Here is a 6,294-nt window from a genome sequence, read left to right as displayed (position 1 = left end):
CTATTGATGTACTACCTCACAAGATGGTCTGGGGCCAAAACTGGGATGTGTGTGCCATCTATCACCCCACCACAGTTAGGGAACCCCATTGCTGCAAAGCCATCCACTATTTCCCACACATTGCAAAGTCACAGTTCTTCACAGCAGGATGCGATTAATGGCCATGCATGCTTCATGACTGAAACATCCCCCCATGATGGATTTCCCAACTATAAACTTATTCATGACTGACCAGTAGCAGTCTGGAGTTGCCAGCTTCCACACAGCAATTACCATGCACTTCTCCATGAGGGCAATTCTCATTTTGGTGTCTTGCACTGCTGGGCAGGAGTGAGCTCTGCACACAGTTCCAGAAATGTGTCTTTGTGCATCTGAAAGTTTTGAATCCACTGCTCGCTATCCCATACCTGTATAGTGGTGGGATCACATCATTCAATGCTTGTTTCCCAAAGCTCAATAGCGATGGTCCATGGTGTGCAGCTGCTCCAGGAATGCCAGAAGCAAACTGGAATTTATCTTTCCATGGCACAAAGCAGACAGGCACCAAAGATATATTTTCAGATTCACAGCTCATGAAAGCCAAGTTGTGTTCATAACACTTAACACAAAACTAGAGAGCAATGCAGGATCCATGCTGTCAGACAAAGATGGCAGGTACAGTTTATGGCGGTTGAAAGAGGTGAAAAACGTTGTCGGAAGCCCATGGAATCATGGGATGGTGAGCCCACACCCATAATGCACTGTGATCCATTCCCAGAACTCCTAGCAGCAGAAGGTGATTAGCTGGACAGTGGGATAGTTACCCACGATGCACTGCTCTCTGTTGATGCTAGAGCACCAACTGTGGATGCGCTCCATGTACACAAGGAGTGTACATGTGAACGTTACAACTGGGGGAATTCTGTGCCGTCGCAGAATTCACGTTCTCCACAGATTTATTTTGCTTCCCCAGAGAAAAAATGGGGAAGCAAAGAAATGTGTGGGGGATATGCATCCATTCCCCAGCAACCTGGGTGCATCTGTTCGAGTGCCCAGAGCAGCCAACAGAGATGTAAGTCACCGCCAGCTGGGCGGGCAGCATGAACAAGCGAGAGAGATTCTGTCCCTCTGACTCACTAGTGTGGTGCGCTTGGTATGGAGGGTTAGAGATTTGGATTGTTTGGAGGGAGGCATGAGGCAAGCTCTGTTCCCTCAGGCGGGGCAGAAAATGTAGCAGCTTGCCCACACAGTTTTTGATGTTCCTATTGTTAGTGAATTGTTCCCATTCTTAGTCAATTCCCTTAGTCAATGGCATTATATTACAGCTCAGGATCTAATTTACTTACCCATTTAAAAAAAACAAAACAAAACAAAACTACACCCCACCACACGATTTAACCAACCAGTCAGTAAAACTTCAGGACAATCAGAACCAAGCACTTCCCAAAGAAGCCAGCCAGGTCCCGATGAAGTTATGAAAGGAATATTCATTCTTTTGCACAACATGAACATCCTTCACATCATGCATCAAAAATGGCTGCACCACTTCTTGTGCTCAAGAATTTCCTAAAAACTGCATGTGGATGGGGACAAATTATTTTGCACTTCCTGGAATAATGTTGTCAATCATGACCAAACAGTCTGTAACTGTGGTGTTTTTTATGCAAAATGATTCACAAAGTGAAGGAAGAATTGGCTCAAGGGGAAGGCAGAAACAAATATCAGAAGATCATTACAGGTACACTGAAAAAGAAAACACAGGCAGAGAAAGAATGCAGGAGGTGAGTGGAAATCTGAGAAAATGTTATAATACAGAAAAGATAAGATAAGTAGCTTAGAAGAGCTATAGCGATTGAATATCTTTACTTACTCTGAGATCTTAAATAGACAGCTACATTTATAAAGTTTTTTTTTTTTAAATGACAACTATGGTCAGTTTTCTGTTGATAATACATGCCTCACTATAACTTTTGCACTTCCATGTGATGTTTTACATTTGATTGTAATTTAATAACGCAGTTTTGTTTTGTGAATCTTCTTGGATAGAGGCATAATATACAACATGTATGCATATGTATATCATGTAATCATTTATTATACTATACAGCTAAATTAAAACCTAGAAATAACTAAATACGTAATAATCTAAGATTAAAGATGTTACATGGATAGTGAACATTTGTGCTCACTCAATACTTAACTTCTTCTACTTTCAGATTTGTACAGCATGGGTGAAGACACTAGCAGGTGCCAACATCCCCTTGTCAAAGACTGGCCATATATTTGAGATAATTTTTTAACAGCAGGGCCTGGAATAGTGGTGTGATTCATGGTAGGACACAACTGACACACTTACCTGAGGTGTACCTCATAGACAAAGGAAAACTTTAAACTGAATCTTAAAGACAAGAAAATGGCTATCTTTGATGAATGTTGTGATGATGAGGCAAGATCAGATCTGAATGTACTGTTTGCACCATTAGAACCAGATTGTATCCATCAAAAGAGAGTTAACATTGCCCACTGCCGTGTTTTTAGATGCTGTTAATCATTCAACTGTTTCACAGGTTGTAGTCAAAGCAGTAAATGAGCACCAGATTATGAAAGTGTTGTAGTAATTGATACCGACAATGCTAGCTACATGAAAAAGGCATTTGATTCTGTGTTTTCTACACAGTTTCCAAATTCTGTGCATATAACCTGTTTGGCACATATTAGCTTAATTGGTGAATCATTTAGAAAGGCTTTTCAGCTGGTTGAAAGATTTGTGAGGAGCTGCAAAAACATGTTCTACAACTCTGGTAGTAGGAAAGAGAGGTTCCTCCATTTCATAAACCAGAAACTACAAAAGGAGTCTCCAGATGTCAAAGCATCCATGCCTCCTAGCCCACTTGGAACATGCTGGAACAGCTGGGTGCATGCTGTTCAGCATCACTCTAAGAACTTTCAGTTCTACAAAGCGTTCTTTAATGAAGAGTGCAACAGCAGCTCCCCAGTTTCTGTGCAAACTATTCAGAAAATGCTGAATGACCCAACTAAGTATGTATTGTTGAAAGTACAGATTGCTTGTCTAGCACAGAAATATGAACAAATTCTCAGTTTAAATCTGGCATTTGAGAACAGGAAGCCTTGTACTGTTAAAGCATTTGACCTTCTGGAAGAACGGGAGATATATTTCAGCATACATCTAGAGTTCCCTTCAAAAAGCACCTCAAAATTTCTTCAAATTTAGGAAAGCAGAAAACATCTCCTGTTGAAAAACTTGCCTGTCTAGATCTTTTTAAAGAGACATTCCATGGAGCTTCTGAAAAGTTTGACAAATATTTGTCATTTTGACAACCAGCTCTAAATTTTCTGAAGCCTTGTAGGTTATTTGATCCTCATCATGTTCATACCCTGCCAGAACACTGAGTGTTTTCAAGCAATACCTGGTTTTTCTGAGGTACCTGAACAGGAACTAAAAGTGTACAGGGAAAAGATTGTGCCTGAAGCTATTTAAAGTCAACCTATTTTTGTAGGCCTACAAGTGTTTTGGCTTTCAGTGAAAGAGTGAATTCCAAATATCACCAAACTGGCCTTGAATTGCATAAATGCACTCAAACTCTGCAGATTAAGAGAGAAGCATTTCACTGTACAAAGTGATTTCCTTCTGCCAGAAGGAAATCACTAAGTGATAAATTTGAAGGCTCTTTGTTTTCTGTACTATAATTAAATGAAAATACTGGATTGTACTGAAATACAGGACAATGATTAGCAAAATTGTATGCCTTTCATGTGTGAAAGATTAGCAATTTTACTAACTGTCCTTAAGAGGAAAGATGGTCTTGTAGTTAAGGCACAGACCAGGAAATCACAAGGTGTGGATTCTATTCCCTGCTCTACCACAAACTTCCTGTGTTAACATGAGCAAATCACTTGATACCTTTGTATCAGTTTCCCCCTCTGTAAAATAGGGACAATAAAACCTACCTACAGAGTAGTCATGAGACATTATTCATCAGTGTTTGTAAAGTGATTTGAGATCCTTGTTGGAAGGCAGCATTATAGAAGTACAGTTATCGATCTGGCACTTTCATGCTGAAGTGGATTGTGAGAGCCATGACAATTGGTGCCATATCCACACAGTTCTTTTTGAGTTAGCACTTCAAAGTGTTTGAAGAATGAACCATTCTCTGCCAGCCTCTATAGTGTCTGAATTAGCATCTCAGCTTTCTGCTTCTGAGTAGAAAATGATCAAAGCTCACTTCTCCACCAAGATTTTTTGCATCTTGTGGCCGTAACCTAGAATTGCTGGTTAATAGGGAAGCCATTTCAGTTTCTAGCCTTTGCAGCTTGGAAATCGCATCAGAAGTCTGCTTAAAATGGCTAGTTGCTAACATGACTCAGCAAAACTTCTTGTAAGAAAGTATTACTGGAAGAAAGTTGCAAAGTGTCAAGGCAGGCATCAGGGGTCTGGAGAACGTTCTAGGTAGAGCTGGCCAGAAAACTTTCTTCATGTCCCATGAGAATTGTTGAAAATTGTTCACGATCCTAACATAGGACAAAAAGTTCAAATTCAAAAAATTTCATGAACCAATAATACAAAAAAATACTTTAGAATGAGGCAAGACATTTTGTTCTGGTAATTTCAAAGAGTTTCACTTCTATTTTGACCTTTACTTTTTTCTGAAACTTATAAAAAATTTAATTTAGATTTTCATTTGATGTGCCAAAAAAGGCCATTTTGACAATTCCAATAACCAACCCTCCCCCCCCGGCTTCATCAAGCAAGCCCTTTCCCACAATCTTGACTAGTTCTAATTCAGGGTAGAAGCTCTGAAGCGAAACAAGAGGAGAGAAAGTCACCTTAGGAATAATTCTGTTTACATTCATTCCAGTTTTACAAAACACTTGTGATTCTTGCAATATTTGTTGTTCTCAAAGCCCGAGCTGCAGGAATCAGGTTATTGCCCAAGACTCTCAGCCTTTTTGTTTGTTTGTTTGTTTAGTTTCTAGCACAGATAGTTGCAGAGAGAAGGTGGAAAATGTGACCCTAAATGCTTCACAACCAAAAATCAAATCAAAAGCACCCAAAATTTGTTATTTTAAATGGGATTATTTTAAATCAATAATGATTTTTTGGAACCTGAGTAATGATTTTTGAATGCCTGGGATTAGCAATACAGAAATTCATTGTTCAGTGTTAGAAATTCTTTACCACTCTCATATAACAGAGTGTGGACAAAACACTCCAAAGTCTACAATAAAAGCATTCACCTTGTTTATAGCATAACCAGTCTGTGACTGGACCAAAATTATCATACCCATATACAAATCAAATTTAGTTCAGGTATTCACATTTCACTACTTTTAACTCCTTTCATACTGAGGAGGCAGACTTTGAATTTGGAATCATAATCAGAACAGATCAAGAGGCTGCATACGTAGATGGGGTTTGAAGGACATATTAGCCAATAGCTCCTAATACCAGCATCTTGGAACTGCAATTTGGGGGAAGAGGAGGCTATTTTAGAGGGGTTTTTTGGGGGGCGGAGTGGGTTGTCTAAAAACAAGAATGTTATGGCTTTAATTCTACTTATTCTAATTTAGGGGTGAAAAATATGGATCAGTGGTAGCTGCAGGGACTTCAAGTGTATGTATGAGTAACTGACACCTGATCAAATAGTATTAGCCTAAATTCATCAGTTTTGAACTATCTTTCTTAGTTTGACAGTCATTTGAGAACCATTCCCGATTTCTGCAAGTGCATTCCCGATTTCTGCAAGTGTTCATATGTATTCACAAAATGATTTTCAGATTATGGTTAGTTTGCAAACTGTTCATGAGCTAGTTCTACAGCTATTTGTTGTTCGCTATTCCTGGTATGTTATTGGTCACAAGGGTTTGTTTCTGCTCCCTAATTTTAACAGAAGAAAAACAAAATGGTCAATAGTAAAGATACATTTCATATGTACCAGAAACACTGAGAATTTGCAAAGCAAATTGATAATTATTCATAACGATTTATATGACTAATAATATTACTCCATAAAGGGCAATTGGGGAAAAATATATTTGGAAATGATCTCTTCCCCCAACCCCATAATTACTTAACCAGTTAAGATCAGGGAATCGTGGAAGCTATGGGTGGTGTGGAGAAGCTGCAGACATAACTGAGGAGAGTCATTTTTGTGAAAAATAGTATTGCACAATGCAGTGGGAGCTACTAGCTATCAGAGCAGGTCAGAAAAATTCCAAAGAAAATATTTTTCAACTGGAACTTGCAAGATCAAAAATTTACAGAAACGATTCTATTTCCACAAACTTCTCAAGGAT

The 6,294-nt window shown here is 38.9% G+C and overlaps 1 pseudogene; it reads left to right on the top strand.

Moving 5' to 3' along the window:
* Positions 1-663: 663 nt before the first annotated feature.
* LOC137166790 (CGG triplet repeat-binding protein 1-like) lies at positions 664-2,326 on the top strand (annotated as a pseudogene).
* Positions 2,327-6,294: the final 3,968 nt, after the last annotated feature.

Source organism: Emydura macquarii, unplaced genomic scaffold (genome assembly GCF_026122565.2).
Source record: "Emydura macquarii macquarii isolate MOO-44397 ecotype Brisbane River unplaced genomic scaffold, CSIRO-AGI_Emac_v2 contig_2897, whole genome shotgun sequence".
NCBI classification, from domain to species: Eukaryota; Metazoa; Chordata; order Testudines; family Chelidae; genus Emydura; species Emydura macquarii.
Note: the sequence above shows the minus strand (reverse complement) of the source record. Positions and strands in the feature narration are given on the sequence as shown.